Source organism: Pseudorasbora parva, chromosome 4 (genome assembly GCF_024679245.1).
Source record: "Pseudorasbora parva isolate DD20220531a chromosome 4, ASM2467924v1, whole genome shotgun sequence".
NCBI lineage: Eukaryota > Metazoa > Chordata > Actinopteri > Cypriniformes > Gobionidae > Pseudorasbora > Pseudorasbora parva.
In genome coordinates, this window is record NC_090175.1 from 28,963,405 (window position 1) to 28,982,870 (window position 19,466).

The 19,466-nt window shown below is 39.4% G+C and overlaps 1 protein-coding gene across 2 annotated transcripts in view; it reads left to right on the forward strand.

Moving 5' to 3' along the window:
• Nucleotides 1-19,466, forward strand: part of ubac2 (UBA domain containing 2) — a 56,648-nt gene that overhangs the window by 13,126 nt on the left and 24,056 nt on the right. The gene's annotated exons all lie outside the window — the stretch shown is intronic.

Here is a 19,466-nt window from a genome sequence, read left to right on the forward strand (position 1 = left end):
TAGGCCCTTTTACGCCTCTGTTATTAGGGGTTCAAGCACGAAGTGCTGAACACCTATTGTATTTGTGCTGATTTTTATTATTATTAGGGGTTCAAGCATGAAATGCTGAAACCCTATTGTAATTGTACTGATTTTTAGGGGTTCAAGCACGAAGTGCTTGAAAACCTATTGTATTTGTGCCGGTTTATTATTCTGCCGTAAAACGCATCGTGCAGACCAAACCGTAAGGGCTAGAGACTTGAAACTTGGCCAATAGGTAGTACAAACATCGAGGAGAGGTTATCAAATTATGAGCCAGATTGGCCCATAGGTGGCGCTATAGCGATCAATTGCGCAAAACTGCTCATAACTCCTAGACCGTTGGCCGTAGCCTCAAGTGCCTTATATCGTTGGAATCCTTGGCTCGAGACGGACCAGACGCATGCCTCGGATTGGCTCGTGACCTGGGAAAATGTCCGGCTATTTTGGCTTTTTCCAAAAACCTACTTTTGCGAACTAGTCCCTGGTTTTTGGCCAAACCGGGACCAAACCAGTGCAGGCAGATTCTCTGGAGTCTGAATGTCAATAATCATTGAAAAAAAGGGGAAATTTGGGTTCAGGGTTCCTAAGGGCCGCCAAGTTTGAGGTGGGAGGAGCCCCTTTCGACTTAATTGGCTATAGCTCGTCAACGGAACGAGATATTTTCACCAAACTCAGCACAACTATGTAAGAGCTCATTATGTGGTCACCCGAAAAAGGACGTGGCAACTGGCCTCTTGGTGGCGCTTTAACTGTTAGAAAGGTCAACTACATTATCCTATGCAAAATGACATTTAAATGACTAAAAAATGTCTGTTCTGCGCAGAACTTCACCAAATTAGCTGAGCATGTGCACCCTATTATTGTAAAGCAGCGTGCAAACTTTTATGGAGATCGGGCCGTCGGTAGAGGTATTACAGTTTAAAAGGGAAAAAATTTAAATAAAAAATAAAAATCATTTCCATGATAAATGAGCTGAAAACGCAAAAATCTACCGTGTTCCTCTCTGCCGGCCATGTCAAAACGCTTGATAAAGTTTTTGTAACCAGCAGCTCAAAAATCAGGCGCTGAGACCCTATAGTTTTTTTTTTATAAGCCTTTTTAGGCCCTTTTACGCCTCTGTTATTAGGGGTTCAAGCACGAAGTGCTTGAAAACCTATTGTATTTGTGCCGGTTTATTATTCTGCCGTAAAACGCATCGTGCAGACCAAACCGTAAGGGCTAGAGACTTGAAACTTGGCCAATAGGTAGTACAAACATCGAGGAGAGGTTATCAAATTATGAGCCAGATTGGCCCATAGGTGGCGCTATAGCGATCAATTGCGCAAAACTGCTCATAACTCCTAGACCGTTGGCCGTAGCCTCAAGTGCCTTATATCGTTGGAATCCTTGGCTCGAGACGGACCAGACGCATGCCTCGGATTGGCTCGTGACCTGGGAAAATGTCCGGCTATTTTGGCTTTTTCCAAAAACCTACTTTTGCGAACTAGTCCCTGGTTTTTGGCCAAACCGGGACCAAACCAGTGCAGGCAGATTCTCTGGAGTCTGAATGTCAATAATCATTGAAAAAAAGGGGAAATTTGGGTTCAGGGTTCCTAAGGGCCGCCAAGTTTGAGGTGGGAGGAGCCCCTTTCGACTTAATTGGCTATAGCTCGTCAACGGAACGAGATATTTTCACCAAACTCAGCACAACTATGTAAGAGCTCATTATGTGGTCACCCGAAAAAGGACGTGGCAACTGGCCTCTTGGTGGCGCTTTAACTGTTAGAAAGGTCAACTACATTATCCTATGCAAAATGACATTTAAATGACTAAAAAATGTCTGTTCTGCGCAGAACTTCACCAAATTAGCTGAGCATGTGCACCCTATTATTGTAAAGCAGCGTGCAAACTTTTATGGAGATCGGGCCGTCGGTAGAGGTATTACAGTTTAAAAGGGAAAAAATTTAAATAAAAAATAAAAATCATTTCCATGATAAATGAGCTGAAAACGCAAAAATCTACCGTGTTCCTCTCTGCCGGCCATGTCAAAACGCTTGATAAAGTTTTTGTAACCAGCAGCTCAAAAATCAGGCGCTGAGACCCTATAGTTTTTTTTTTATAAGCCTTTTTAGGCCCTTTTACGCCTCTGTTATTAGGGGTTCAAGCACGAAGTGCTTGAAAACCTATTGTATTTGTGCCGGTTTATTATTCTGCCGTAAAACGCATCGTGCAGACCAAACCGTAAGGGCTAGAGACTTGAAACTTGGCCAATAGGTAGTACAAACATCGAGGAGAGGTTATCAAATTATGAGCCAGATTGGCCCATAGGTGGCGCTATAGCGATCAATTGCGCAAAACTGCTCATAACTCCTAGACCGTTGGCCGTAGCCTCAAGTGCCTTATATCGTTGGAATCCTTGGCTCGAGACGGACCAGACGCATGCCTCGGATTGGCTCGTGACCTGGGAAAATGTCCGGCTATTTTGGCTTTTTCCAAAAACCTACTTTTGCGAACTAGTCCCTGGTTTTTGGCCAAACCGGGACCAAACCAGTGCAGGCAGATTCTCTGGAGTCTGAATGTCAATAATCATTGAAAAAAAGGGGAAATTTGGGTTCAGGGTTCCTAAGGGCCGCCAAGTTTGAGGTGGGAGGAGCCCCTTTCGACTTAATTGGCTATAGCTCGTCAACGGAACGAGATATTTTCACCAAACTCAGCACAACTATGTAAGAGCTCATTATGTGGTCACCCGAAAAAGGACGTGGCAACTGGCCTCTTGGTGGCGCTTTAACTGTTAGAAAGGTCAACTACATTATCCTATGCAAAATGACATTTAAATGACTAAAAAATGTCTGTTCTGCGCAGAACTTCACCAAATTAGCTGAGCATGTGCACCCTATTATTGTAAAGCAGCGTGCAAACTTTTATGGAGATCGGGCCGTCGGTAGAGGTATTACAGTTTAAAAGGGAAAAAATTTAAATAAAAAATAAAAATCATTTCCATGATAAATGAGCTGAAAACGCAAAAATCTACCGTGTTCCTCTCTGCCGGCCATGTCAAAACGCTTGATAAAGTTTTTGTAACCAGCAGCTCAAAAATCAGGCGCTGAGACCCTATAGTTTTTTTTTTATAAGCCTTTTTAGGCCCTTTTACGCCTCTGTTATTAGGGGTTCAAGCACGAAGTGCTTGAAAACCTATTGTATTTGTGCCGGTTTATTATTCTGCCGTAAAACGCATCGTGCAGACCAAACCGTAAGGGCTAGAGACTTGAAACTTGGCCAATAGGTAGTACAAACATCGAGGAGAGGTTATCAAATTATGAGCCAGATTGGCCCATAGGTGGCGCTATAGCGATCAATTGCGCAAAACTGCTCATAACTCCTAGACCGTTGGCCGTAGCCTCAAGTGCCTTATATCGTTGGAATCCTTGGCTCGAGACGGACCAGACGCATGCCTCGGATTGGCTCGTGACCTGGGAAAATGTCCGGCTATTTTGGCTTTTTCCAAAAACCTACTTTTGCGAACTAGTCCCTGGTTTTTGGCCAAACCGGGACCAAACCAGTGCAGGCAGATTCTCTGGAGTCTGAATGTCAATAATCATTGAAAAAAAGGGGAAATTTGGGTTCAGGGTTCCTAAGGGCCGCCAAGTTTGAGGTGGGAGGAGCCCCTTTCGACTTAATTGGCTATAGCTCGTCAACGGAACGAGATATTTTCACCAAACTCAGCACAACTATGTAAGAGCTCATTATGTGGTCACCCGAAAAAGGACGTGGCAACTGGCCTCTTGGTGGCGCTTTAACTGTTAGAAAGGTCAACTACATTATCCTATGCAAAATGACATTTAAATGACTAAAAAATGTCTGTTCTGCGCAGAACTTCACCAAATTAGCTGAGCATGTGCACCCTATTATTGTAAAGCAGCGTGCAAACTTTTATGGAGATCGGGCCGTCGGTAGAGGTATTACAGTTTAAAAGGGAAAAAATTTAAATAAAAAATAAAAATCATTTCCATGATAAATGAGCTGAAAACGCAAAAATCTACCGTGTTCCTCTCTGCCGGCCATGTCAAAACGCTTGATAAAGTTTTTGTAACCAGCAGCTCAAAAATCAGGCGCTGAGACCCTATAGTTTTTTTTTTATAAGCCTTTTTAGGCCCTTTTACGCCTCTGTTATTAGGGGTTCAAGCACGAAGTGCTTGAAAACCTATTGTATTTGTGCCGGTTTATTATTCTGCCGTAAAACGCATCGTGCAGACCAAACCGTAAGGGCTAGAGACTTGAAACTTGGCCAATAGGTAGTACAAACATCGAGGAGAGGTTATCAAATTATGAGCCAGATTGGCCCATAGGTGGCGCTATAGCGATCAATTGCGCAAAACTGCTCATAACTCCTAGACCGTTGGCCGTAGCCTCAAGTGCCTTATATCGTTGGAATCCTTGGCTCGAGACGGACCAGACGCATGCCTCGGATTGGCTCGTGACCTGGGAAAATGTCCGGCTATTTTGGCTTTTTCCAAAAACCTACTTTTGCGAACTAGTCCCTGGTTTTTGGCCAAACCGGGACCAAACCAGTGCAGGCAGATTCTCTGGAGTCTGAATGTCAATAATCATTGAAAAAAAGGGGAAATTTGGGTTCAGGGTTCCTAAGGGCCGCCAAGTTTGAGGTGGGAGGAGCCCCTTTCGACTTAATTGGCTATAGCTCGTCAACGGAACGAGATATTTTCACCAAACTCAGCACAACTATGTAAGAGCTCATTATGTGGTCACCCGAAAAAGGACGTGGCAACTGGCCTCTTGGTGGCGCTTTAACTGTTAGAAAGGTCAACTACATTATCCTATGCAAAATGACATTTAAATGACTAAAAAATGTCTGTTCTGCGCAGAACTTCACCAAATTAGCTGAGCATGTGCACCCTATTATTGTAAAGCAGCGTGCAAACTTTTATGGAGATCGGGCCGTCGGTAGAGGTATTACAGTTTAAAAGGGAAAAAATTTAAATAAAAAATAAAAATCATTTCCATGATAAATGAGCTGAAAACGCAAAAATCTACCGTGTTCCTCTCTGCCGGCCATGTCAAAACGCTTGATAAAGTTTTTGTAACCAGCAGCTCAAAAATCAGGCGCTGAGACCCTATAGTTTTTTTTTTATAAGCCTTTTTAGGCCCTTTTACGCCTCTGTTATTAGGGGTTCAAGCACGAAGTGCTTGAAAACCTATTGTATTTGTGCCGGTTTATTATTCTGCCGTAAAACGCATCGTGCAGACCAAACCGTAAGGGCTAGAGACTTGAAACTTGGCCAATAGGTAGTACAAACATCGAGGAGAGGTTATCAAATTATGAGCCAGATTGGCCCATAGGTGGCGCTATAGCGATCAATTGCGCAAAACTGCTCATAACTCCTAGACCGTTGGCCGTAGCCTCAAGTGCCTTATATCGTTGGAATCCTTGGCTCGAGACGGACCAGACGCATGCCTCGGATTGGCTCGTGACCTGGGAAAATGTCCGGCTATTTTGGCTTTTTCCAAAAACCTACTTTTGCGAACTAGTCCCTGGTTTTTGGCCAAACCGGGACCAAACCAGTGCAGGCAGATTCTCTGGAGTCTGAATGTCAATAATCATTGAAAAAAAGGGGAAATTTGGGTTCAGGGTTCCTAAGGGCCGCCAAGTTTGAGGTGGGAGGAGCCCCTTTCGACTTAATTGGCTATAGCTCGTCAACGGAACGAGATATTTTCACCAAACTCAGCACAACTATGTAAGAGCTCATTATGTGGTCACCCGAAAAAGGACGTGGCAACTGGCCTCTTGGTGGCGCTTTAACTGTTAGAAAGGTCAACTACATTATCCTATGCAAAATGACATTTAAATGACTAAAAAATGTCTGTTCTGCGCAGAACTTCACCAAATTAGCTGAGCATGTGCACCCTATTATTGTAAAGCAGCGTGCAAACTTTTATGGAGATCGGGCCGTCGGTAGAGGTATTACAGTTTAAAAGGGAAAAAATTTAAATAAAAAATAAAAATCATTTCCATGATAAATGAGCTGAAAACGCAAAAATCTACCGTGTTCCTCTCTGCCGGCCATGTCAAAACGCTTGATAAAGTTTTTGTAACCAGCAGCTCAAAAATCAGGCGCTGAGACCCTATAGTTTTTTTTTTATAAGCCTTTTTAGGCCCTTTTACGCCTCTGTTATTAGGGGTTCAAGCACGAAGTGCTTGAAAACCTATTGTATTTGTGCCGGTTTATTATTCTGCCGTAAAACGCATCGTGCAGACCAAACCGTAAGGGCTAGAGACTTGAAACTTGGCCAATAGGTAGTACAAACATCGAGGAGAGGTTATCAAATTATGAGCCAGATTGGCCCATAGGTGGCGCTATAGCGATCAATTGCGCAAAACTGCTCATAACTCCTAGACCGTTGGCCGTAGCCTCAAGTGCCTTATATCGTTGGAATCCTTGGCTCGAGACGGACCAGACGCATGCCTCGGATTGGCTCGCTCTTCAGGCGCCAATTTTGAGATATTTTGAGTTTTTTGAAAAACCTACTTTTGCAAACTGGTCCCTGGTTTTTTGACCGATTGGAACCAAACCAGTGCAGAAATATTCTCTGGAGTCAGATTATCAATAATCATTGAAAAAAAGTTGAAACTTTGATTCAATTTTGCTAAGGGGCATCAAAATGGACGTTCAAGGCTGAGCCTATTTTATTAATAAGGCTATAACTCAAGAAAGAAATGAGATATCATCACCAAACTTGGTGCACTTATGTATGGGCTCAATCTTTGGTCACGATAAAAAAATCGCGATGATTGGGCTCTAGATGGCGCTATAATGTTAAAAAAACATAAAAACGGCTATAACCACCTGACTGTTAGTCTGATTGACTTGAAAATTGGTATGCAGTATCTTGGTCCAAGGCCCCATGTATGTATATGAGGACATCAGCGTATCTCAATCAACATGGCCGCCATCGGCCAATGAAGTTGATACCTATAAGACAAGGTTAATGGAGGCCAATCAGAACGAAACTTGATGGGCATGTTTGACTCATGGCCCTAGAGGTCTGTAAGAATTTTTAAAGAAATCAACCACTAGTTGGCGCTAACGAGTTTTATGGCTCTGTAATCACGTGGTGTTTGACATATCCACACCATATGCATATCAATTGATAGATCTCCTCATGTTAAATAACTTTTCCTCTAGAGCCATTGCTGTCAATCAAATCGTTCATTAAATATTTGCAATTATGTTAAAAACCTACTTTTGCAAACTAGTCCCTGGTTTTTTACCCGATTGGAACCAAACCAGTCTAGGACAATTCTCTGGACTCTCTAGAGCAATCATCTTTGAAAAAAAAGTTGAACTTTTGCATTTGGATGGTCATAACAGGGACATTTAGAAAAGAGGTTTGGCAAAATACATTCAAAAGCCTATAAATACTAAGGGAAAACTCAAAACTTCACGACAATTGTTGGGTATATGTGGCATAACATGCTGAAGAAGCATGCAAAGTTTTATGGAGATCATACCATAGGTGGCGCTATACTGTTAAAAAGCTTTAAAACCATGCATTTCCTATGGTAAATTCCCTTTATTGGCTGTAAATGGCCTTTTCCATCTGTTATCATATAATGTTCAAATCATTTGTTAGATCTGCTCATTCTGACTCTCTAGATCAATTGAGAATGAGATGTCGTCACGACACAGTGCCCCGCCCATAGAGATCACGGAATCCTCCCCCTTCTGCCATTTTGGGAGGATAGTACTCGCCTTAGTGGATTCGGACAGAGACTGGAGAAGAGATATTCTGATGATTACTAAGTACATCATTTTCTAAACTCAATGTAACATGAAGTTTTAATCCACCCAAGCCGAGCTGAGAAAGCAGCTGCTGATAAACATATGCTATAATTCACCACAGGGTGTCAGTCATCGTCTAAACTCGTGACCGCGAAGCTGAAGTGTGTAACACCTGATGAATACGATCCTTTATTTATTTGTATTAAACATTTTGATCACTATTCTGTCATTTACACTATCAATCATTTTACTGTATGTAATTTACATGTTTATGCCCAAAACGCTTAATTAATATTCAAAGTAGGCCTATAGTTGACAAATTTTCCTCTAACGTTACATTAATTTAAGGCACGTACCGAGCATTTATTCTACTTAAGAAGGCTGGACTAAAAGCACCAGCACACACAAGCGATCCTTTTTATTAGTCAAATTCATTTAGAAATCAAAACTCAACAGGTATTAAATATGATCAGTACGAGAAAAAACTCTTACTGAGAGGACGAGCACTGGACTGCTGCAGGATAGTGGGGAGATTTATTTATTTATTATTCAGAATGCACAGAAAATATATGTATAGAAACATTTCAGGAAGGTAGTAAAGCATCTAACGTTAGGTCTCGGTTCCATTGTGCTACAGGCAGCTCGTATGGGTCGACGTTTTTGATCTCAGCCAGCTTAAATACCTCTGCCTGGCGCTGGTAGTAAGTTTCTCCCTGTAAGAGGCCTCCATTTCTCCGTTTAAACGCGGTGATGATAATTCCTCAAGCCGTCTTTCCTGCTCCGATCTCTGTATCGCTCTTACAATGTTGCCCCTGGCAACCGATAGCGTAGGATCCCAAAATGGTGGACGGGCTCAGACACCGCCCAATTCGTCACGTGACAGCAAGCTACCATGACATATGTCCTCATTCTCAATAATTATCCAAAAAAATTACTTTTGCATTTGGATGGCTATAATAGGGTCATATCAAAATGTGACTTTGACCAAGTGTACCTAAACCTTTAACTCCTCAATAAATGTTTAGATCTTCTCAAAAATAGTTAAGTAAATGTGACTTGTGACTCTAAACAAGCATTCAAACTTTTATGGAGATTGGTCTATAGGTGGCGCTATAACTATAAAAGCTTTGATGCGTTTGCTATGGTAAATTTCCTGTAATTGTTGTAAATGGTCTTTTGTATCTATTATCGTATAATGTTCAAATGATTTGTTAGATCTGCTCATTCTGACAGGTCAATAATTATCCAAAATGACTGGCATTTGCATTTGGATGGCTATAATTGGGTCATTTCAATATGTGGCCTTGACCAAGTGTCCCCGAAAGCCCTTAATAAATCCTCAATGAATGCTCAGATCTTCATTTCATCTCAGTTTTAATTAATTTAATGCTTAAAGGCCTTAAATACAAAAGACCTTAACTGTTTAAAGGCCTTAAATGCTTGAACCCCGCTAAATGCTGCTTGCAGCTTTAATTATTATTATTATTATTATTATTATTATTATTATTATTATTCTCCGCTAAAACGCATCGTGCAGACCAAACCGTAAGAGCTGGAAATTTGAAACTTTGTCAGATGGTAGTACTCATGTTGGGGAGACCCTGAGAAGCTATGACCCCAATTGGCCCATAGGTGGCGCTATAGCAATCAATTGCGAGAAAAGGCTCATAACTCCTAAACCGTTTGGTCCACACTCAAGTGTCATATATCATTGGAAAGCTGAGTCCTTGGCGAACAAAACGTATATCTCGGATTTTATTTCCAGTATGCAAATTTTTCCGCCATTTTGAATTTTATTGAAAACCTACTTTTGCAAACTAGTCCCTGGTTTTTTGACCGATCGGAACCAAACCAGTGTCAAAATGTTCTCTGGTCTCTGTTTATCAATAGTTATCAAAAAAAAGTTGAAATTTCGATTCATTTATGCTAATTGGCTTCAAAATGGACGTTCAGGGCGGAGCCTATTTTACTAAAAAGGCTATAACTCGAGAAGGAAATGAGATATCGTCACCAAACTTGGTACACATGTATATCGGCTCAATTTGAGGTCACGATAAAAAAATCGCGATGATTGGCCACTTGGTGGCGCTATAATGCGAAAAAAACATGAAAAGGGCTATAACCACGCAACCGCTAGTCCGATTGACCTGAAAATGGGTATGCAGCGTCTTGGTCCAAGGCCCCATGTACGTCTATGAGGACATTGGCGTATCTCAAAAAACATGGCCGCCATCGGCCAATGAAATTTGAGCACCTATTAGATGGGGTTAACAGAGGCCGATCGGAACGAAACTTGATGGGCATGTTTGACTCATGGTCCTAGAGGTCTGTAAGAATTTTGAAAGAAATCGGCCACTAGTTGGCGCTAACGAGTTTTATGGCTCTGAAATCACGTGTTTTTTCACGCATCCACAAAATATGCATATCATATGATAGATCTCCTCATGCTGAACAAATTTGCCTCTGGAACCATTGCTGTCAATCAAATCATTAATTAAATATTCACAATTATGTTAAAAACCTACTTTTGCAAACTTGTCCCTGGTTTTTTGACCGATCGGAACCAAACCAGTGTCAAAATGTTCTCTGGTCTCTGTTTATCAATAGTTATCAAAAAAAAGTTGAAATTTCAATTCATTTTTGCTAATTGGCTTCAAAATGGACGTTCAGGGCGGAGCCTATTTTACTAAAAAGACTATAACTCAAGAAGGAAATGAGATATCTTCACCAAACTTGGTACACATGTGTATGGGCTCAATTTGAGGTCACAATAGAAATATTGCGACGATTGGCCACTTGGTGGCGCTGTAATGTGAAAAAAAACATGAAAAGGGCTATAACCACGCGATCGCTAGTCCAATTAACCTGAAAATTGGTATGCAGACATTGGCGTATCTCAAAAAACATGGCCGCCATCGGCCAATGAAATTTGAGCACCTATTAGACAAGGTTAACAGAGGCCGATCGGAACGAAACTTGGTGGGCATGTTTGACTCATGGTCCTAGAGGTCTGTAAGATTTTTGAAAGAAATCGGCCACTAGTTGGCGCTAACTCAAAAGGGAAGCTCAAAAATTCACGAAAATTGTTGGGTATATGTGGCATGACATGCTGATGAAGCATGAAAAGTTTTAAAGAGATCGGACTATAGGTGGCGCTATAACTGTTAAAAAGCTTTAAAAACCATGCATTTCCTATGGTAAATTGCCTATATTGGCTGTAAATGGACTTTTCGATCTATTATTTCAGTGTTTAAAATCTTGCCAAATAAAACTTAATGTCTTTAATGCCTATGTGCTTAAAAGGCCTTAAACGCTTGAACCCCGCTAAATGCTGCTTGCAGCTTTAATTATTATTATTATTATTATTATTCTCCGATAAAACGCATCGTGCAGACCAAACCGTAAGGGCTAGAGACTTGAAACTTTACCCGAAGGTAGTCCAAAAATCGAGGAGAGGTTATCAAATTATGAGCCAGATTGGCCTATAGGTGGCGCTATAGCAATCAATTGCGAGAAAGGGCTCATAACTCCTAAACCGTTTGGTCCACACTCAAGTGTCTTATATCATTGGAAAGCTGAGTCCTTGGCGAACAAAACGTATATCTCCGATTTTATTTCCGTCATGAAAAATTTTCCGCCATTTTGAATTTTGTTGAAAATCTACTTTTGAGAACTAGTCCCTGGTTTTTTGACCGATCGGAACCAAACCAGTGCCAAAATGTTCTCTGTTGTCTAATTATCAATAGTTATCAAAAAAAATTGAAATTTCGATTCATTTTTGCTAAAGGGCTTCAAAATGGACGTTCAGGGCGGAGCCTATTTTACTAAAAAGGCTATAACTCAAGAAGGAAATGAGATATCTTCACCAAACTTGGTACACATGTGTATGGCCTCAGTCTTTGGTCACGATAAAAATATCGCGACAATTGGCCACTTGGTGGCGCTATAACATGAAAAAAACACAAAAACGGCTATAACCACACGACCGCTAGTCCGATTGACTTGAAAATTGGTATGCGGTGTCGTGGCCCAAGGTACCATCTATGTCTATGAGGACATTGGCGTATCTCAAAAAACATGGCCGCCATAGGCCAATGAAATTTGAGCACCTATTATGTTTATGGCTCTGTAATCACGTGGTGTTGCATACATCCGCAAAATATTCATATCATATGATAGATCTCTTCATGTTGAACAACTTTGCCTCTAGGGCCATTGCTGTCAATCAAATCGTTAATTAAATATTCGTAATTATGTTAAAAACCTACTTTTGTGAACTTGACCCTGGTTTTTTGCCCGATCAGAACCAAACAAGTCTAGGACAGTTGTCTGGACTATCTAGATCAATAACTATCAAAAAAAAGTTGAACTTTTGCATTTGGATGGCTATAACAGGGCCATTTAAAAAAGAGGCGTGGCAAAATACACTCAAATGCCTATAAATCCTAAGGGGAAACTCAAAACTTCACGAAAATCGTTGGGCACATGTGGCATAACATGCTGATGAAGCATGCAATGTTTTAAAGAGATCGGATTATAGGTGGCGCTATAACTGTGAAAAAGCTATAAAAACCATGCATTTCCTGTGGTAAATTGCCTATATTGGCTTTAAATGGAATTTTCCATCTATTATTTTAGTGTTTAAAACCTTGCTAAATAAAACTTAGTGTCTTTAATGCCTATGTGCTTAAAAGGCCTTAAAGGCTTGAACCCCGCTAAATGCTGCTTGCAGCTTTAATTATTATTATTATTATTATTCTCCGATAAAACGCATCGTGCAGACCAAACCGTAAGGGCTAGAGACTTCAAACTTTACCCGAAGGTAGTCCAAAAATCGAGGAGAGGTTATCAAATTATGAGCCAGATTGGCCTATAGGTGGCGCTATAGCAATCAATTGCGAGAAAGGGCTCATAACTCCTAAACCGTTTGGTCCACACTCAAGTGTCTTATATCATTGGAAAGCTGAGTCCTTAGCGAACAAAACGTATATCTCCGATTTCATTTCCGTCATGAAAATTTTTCCGCCATTTTGAATTTTGTCAAAAACCTACTTTTGCAAACTAGTCCCTGGTTTTTTGACATATCGGAACCAAACCAGTGTCAAAATGTTCTGTCTAGTCTGAATATCAATAATTATCAAAAAAAAGTTGAAATTTTGATTCATTTTTGCTAAGGGGCTTCAAAATGGACGTTCAGGGCGGAGCCTATTTTACTAAAAAGGCTATAACTCAAGAAGGAAATTAGATATCTTCACCAAACTTGGTACACATGTGTGTGGGCTCAATATTTGGTCACGATAAAAATATCGCGACAGTTGGCCACTTGGTGGCGCTATAACATGAAAAAAACACAAAAACGGCTATAACCACACGACCGCTAGTCCGATTGACTTGAAAATTGGTATGCGGTGTCGTGGCCCAAGGTACCATGTATGTCTATGAGGACATTGGTGTATCTCAAAAAACATGGCCGCCATAGGCCAATGAAATTTGAGCACCTATTATGTTTATGGCTCTGTAATCACGTGGTGTTGCATACATCTGCAAAATATGCATATCATATGATAGATCTCCTCATGTTGAACAACTTTGCCTCATGGGCCATTGCTGTCAATCAAATGGTTAATTAAATATTCGTAATTATGTTAAAAACCTACTTTTGTGAACTTGACCCTGGTTTTTTGCCCGATCAGAACCAAACAAGTCTAGGACAGTTGTCTGGACTCTTTAGATCAATAACTATCAAAAAAAAGTTGAACTTTTGCATTTGGATGGCTATAACAGGGCCATTTAAAAAAGAGGAGTGGCAAAATACACTCAAATGCCTATAAATCCTAAGGGGAAACTCAAAACTTCACAAAAATCGTTGGGTATATGTGGCATGACATGCTGATGAAGCATGCAATGTTTTAAAGAGATCGGACTATAGGTGGCGCTATAACTGTGAAAAAGCTATAAAAACCATGCATTTCCTATGGTAAATTGCCTATATTGGCTGTAAATGGACTTTTCCATCTATTATTTTAGTGTTTAAAACCTTGCTAAATAAAACTTAGTGTCTTTAATGCCTATGTGCTTAAAAGGCCTTAAAGGCTTGAACCCCGCTTAAATGCTGCTTGCAGCTTTAATTATTATTATTATTATTATTATTCTGCCGTAAAACTCATCGTGCAGACCAAACCGTAAGGGCTAGAGACTTCAAACTTTGTCAATAGGTAGTCCAAAAATCGAGGAGAGGTTATCAAATTATGAGCCAGATTGGCCCATAGGTGGCGCTATAGCAATCAATTGCGCGAAAGGGCTCATAACTCCTAAACTGTTTGGTCCACACTCAAGTGTCTTATATCATTGGAAAGCTGAGACCTTGGCGAACAAAACGTATATCTCCGATTTCATTTCCGTCATGAAATTTTTTTCGCCATTTTGAATTTTGTCAAAAACCTACTTTTGCGAACTAGTCCCTGGTTTTTTGACATATCGGAACCAAACCAGTGCCAAAATGTTCTGTCTAGTCTGAATATCAATAATTATCAAAAAAAAGTTGAAATTTTGACTCATGGACGAAAAGGGGCGTGGAAATGTACATTTAAGGCGGAGCCTTTTTTACTAAAGAGGCTATAACTCAAGAAGGAAATGAGATATCTTCACCAAACTTGGTACACATGTGTATGGGCTTATTTTGAGGTCAGGATAAAAAAAATTTGAAGATTGACCACTTGGTGGCGCTATAATGTGGAAAAAACACAAAAAGGGCTATAACCACGCGACCGCTAGTCCGATTGACCTGAAAATTGGTATGCAGTGTCTTGGCCCAAGGTACCATGTCTGTCTATGAGAACATTGGCATATCTCAAAAAACATGGCCGCCATGGGCCAGTGAAATTTGAGCACCTATTAGACAGGGTTAACGGAGGTCGATCGGAACGAAACTCAGTAGGCATGTTTGACTCATGGTCCTAGAGGTCTGTAAGAATTTTGAAAAAAATCCGCCACTAGTTGGCGCTAACGAGTTTTATGGCTCTGCAATCACGTGGTGTTGCACACATCGGCAAAATATGCATATCATATGATAGATCTCCTCATGTTGAACAACTTTGCCTCTGGAACCATTTCTGTCAATCAAATCTTTAAATAAATATTTGCAATAATGTTAAAAACCTACTTTTGCGAACTAGTCCCTGGTTTTTTGCGCAATCAGAATCAAACCAGTCTAGGACAATTCTCTGGACTCTCTAGATCAATAATTATCAAAAAAAAGTTGATTTTTTGCATTTGGGTGGCTATAACAAGGCCATTTAGAAAAGAGGCGTGGCAAAATACACTCAAAAGCCTATAAATCCTAAGAGGAAACTCAAAACTTCACGAAACTTGTTGGGTATATGTGGCATAACATGTTGAAGACACACGCAAAGTTTTATGGAGATCAGAGTATAGGGGGCGCTATAAGTGTTAAAAAGCTTTGAAAACCATGTATTCCCTGAGGTGAATTGCCTGTAAATGGTATTTTCCATCTCTGTAATCAGGTGGGGTTAAAACAGCCACATAATATGCATATATTATGATAGATCTTCTCATACTGAACAACTTTGCCTCTATAACCAATACTGTCAATCAAATCTTTATTTAAATATTCACAATTATGTTAAAAACCTCGTTTTGCAAACTAGTCCTAGGTTTTTTGCCTGATCGGAACCAAACCACAGCAGTATGATTCTCTGCACTCGCCTGATCAATTCATATTTAGACTTTATAAAGTCACTATTATAATATTTCAAATCACATTTTGTCATTTTATCACTTCATTTCACCTGATATCTCTCAAATTCATTCAGTGCTTAAAAGCCTTTCATGCAAAAGGTGTCAAATGCTTAAAGACCTTAAATGGCTTGAACCCCGCTAAATGCTGCTCGCAGCTTTAATTATTATTATTATTATTATTATTATTCAGCCGAAAAACGCATTGTGCAGACCAAACTGTAAGGGCTAGAGACTTGAAACTTTGTCAATAGGTAGTACAAAAATCGAGGAAAGGTTATCAAATTATGAGCCAGATTGGCCAATAGGTGGCGCTATAGCAATCAATTGCGCGAAATGGCTCATAACTCCTAAACCGTTGCTCCTAAGGGTCAAGTGTCTTATATCATTGGAAAGCTGAGACCATGACGAACAAAACGTATATCTCCGATTTCATTTCCGTCATTAAAAATTTTCCGCCATTTTGAATTTTGTTGAAAACCTACTTTTGCGAACTAGTCCCTGGTTTTTTGACCGATCGGAACCAAACTAGTGCCAAAATGTTGTCTGTAGTCTCAATATTAATATTCATTGAGAAAAAGTTGAAATTTCGATTCACAAAAGATAAGTGAATTCAAAATGGACGCTCAGGGCGGAGCCTATTTTACTAAAAAAACTATAACTCAAAAATGAAATGAGATATCTTCACCAAACTTGGATCACATATGTATGGGATCATTTTTTGGTCTCGATAAAAAAATCGCGACGATTGACCAGTTGGTGGCGCTATAATGTGAAAAAAACATGAAAATAGCTATAACCACACGACCGCTAGTCCGATTGACCTGAAAATTGGTATGCAGTGTCTTGGCCCAAGGTACCATGTATGTCTATGAGGACATTGGCGTATCTCAAAAAATATGGCCGCTATCGGCCAATGAAATTTGAGCACCTATAAGACAAGGGTAACGAAGGCTGATCGGAACAAAACTTGATTGGCATGTTTGACTCATGGCCTTAGAGGTCTGTAAGAATTTTGAAAGAAATCGGCCACTAGTTGGCGCTAACGAGTTTTATGGCTCTGTAATCACGTGGTGTGGCACCCATCCACAAAATATGCATATCACCTGATAGATCTCCTCATGTTGAACAACTTTGCCTCTAGAACTATTGCTGTCAATCATATCATTAATTAAATATTTGCAACTATGTTAAAAACATACTTTTGCAAACTAGTCCCTGGTTTTTTCCCCGATCGGAACCAAACCAATCTAGTACAATTCTCTAGACACTCTAGATAAATATTCATTGAAAAAAAGTTGAACTTTTGAATTTGGATGACTATAACAGGGTCATTTAAAAAGAGGGGGCCTGGCAAAGCATGCTCAAAAACCTATTAATCCTGAATGAAAACTACAAACTTCACAAAAATAGGTGGGCACGTGCAGAATATTACTCTAAAGAAGCATGAAAAATTTCATGGAGATCGGGCAATATATGCCTCTATAAAAGTGAGAAATGTGATGAGGTACCATTGCTTTAAATGGTGTGTTCCCAAAAATTGCTATAATAAATGGCCACCAGAGGGCAGCAGAAGACCACTCATTGGTTCATTCTGGTCAGTAAGCCAGTTTAGAAAATCATTATAACTACATTGCAAATGACATTTTGACAATGTTGACCAATTAATTTGTTCATACTAGAACGTGGTAAATCACAATAGAATCATGGTAAATCATACTACAATGTGGTAAATTGTGGTAAATCATGGTAAACTATGGTAAATCACTATAGAATCATAGTAAATCATACTAGAACGTGGTAAATCATGGTAAACCATGCCAGAACATGGTAAATCATGTTAAACTATGGTAAACCATGCTAGAATCATGGTAAATCATACTAGAACGTGGTAAATCATGGTAATATATGCTAGAATCATGGTAAATCATACTAGAACGTGGTAAATCATAGTAATATATGCTAGAATCATGGTAAATCATTCTAGAACGTGGTAAATCATGGTAAACTATGGTAAATCACAATAGAATCATGGTAAATCATTCTAGAATGTGGTAAATCATGGTAATATATTCTAGAATCATGGTAAATCATAATACAACGTGGTAAATCATGGTAAACTATGGTAAATCACAATAGAATCATGGTAAATCATTCTAGAATGTGGTAAATCATGGTAATATATGCTAGAATCATGGTAAATCATAATAAAACATGGTAAATCATGGTAATATATGCTAGAATCATGGTAAATCATAATACAACGTGGTAAATCATGGTAAACTATGGTAAATCACGTTAAACCATGCTAGAACATGGTAAATCATGGTAAAATATGCTAGAATCATGGTAAATCATAATACACCATGGTAAACTATGGTAAATCACAATAAAATCATGGTAAATCATGGTAAACTATGGTAAATCACAATAGAATCATGGTACATCATTCTAGAACGTGGTAAATCATGGTAAACCATGCTAGAACGTGGTAAATCATGGTAATATATGCTAGAATCATGGTAAATCATAATACAATGTGGTAAATCATGGTAAACTATAGTAAATCACAATAGAATCATGGTACATCATTCTAGAACGTGGTAAATCATGGTAAACTATGGTAAATCACAATAGAATCATAGTACATCATTCTAGAACGTGGTAAATCATGGTAAACCATGCTAGAACATGGTAAATCATGGTAAAATATGCTAGAATCATGGTAAATCATAATACAACATGGTAAACTATGGTAAATCACAATAAAATCATGGTAAATCATACGAGATTGTGGTAAACTATAGTAAATCACAAAATAATCATGGTTAATCATACTAGAATGTGGTAAATTGTGGTAAACTATGGTAAATCATAATAGAATCATGGTAAATGAAACTGAGCCAATGAATGTTTCTCTGCTGCCACCCTACTGGTTAAATTAGTCATTTTGTTCTATAATTCATATTTAGACTTTGTAAAGTCACCATTATAACATTTAAAAATCACATTTTGTCAGTTTATCACTTCATTTCACCTGATATCTCTCAAATTCATTCAGTGCTTATAAACCTTTCATGCAAAAGGCGTCAAATGCTTTAAATACCTACTTTTGCGAACTAGTCCCTGGTTTTTTGCCCAATCGGAAGCAAACCAGTGCCAAAATGTTCTCTGTAGTCTGAATATCAATATTCATTGAGAAAAGTAGAAATTTCGATTTACGGTTGCTAAGGGGTGGAAAAAGAATGTTGTGGGAGGAGCCTATTTTACTAAAAAGGCTATAACTTAAGAAGGAAATGAGATATCTTCACCAAACTTGGTACACATGTGTATGGGCTCATTTTTTGGTCTCGATAAAAAAATCGCGACGTTTGACCAGTTGGTGGCGCTATAATGTGAAAAAAACAACGACCGCTAGTCCGATTGACCTGAAAATTGGTATGCAGTGTCTTGGCCCAAGTTACTATATAAGTCTATGAGGACATTGGTGTATCTCAAAAAACATGGCCGCCATCAGCCAATGAATTTTGAGCACCTATTAGATGGGGTTAACGGAGGTCGATCGGAACGAAACTCGGTGGGCATGTTTGACTCATGGTCCTAGAGCTCTGTAAGAATTTTGAAAGAAATCGGCCACTAGTTGGCGCTAACCAAAAAGGGAAGCTCAAAAATTCACGAAAATTGTTGGGTATATGTGGCATGACATGCTGATGAAGCATGCAAAGTTTTAAAGAGATCGGACTATAGGTGGCGCTATAACTGTTAAAAAGCTTTAAAAACCATGCATTTCCTATGGTAAATTGCCTATATTGCTTGTGAATGGACTTTTCCTTCTATTATTTCAGTGTTTAAAATCTTGCTAAATAAAACTTAATGTCTTTAATGCCTATGTACTTTAAAGGCCTTAAAGGCTTG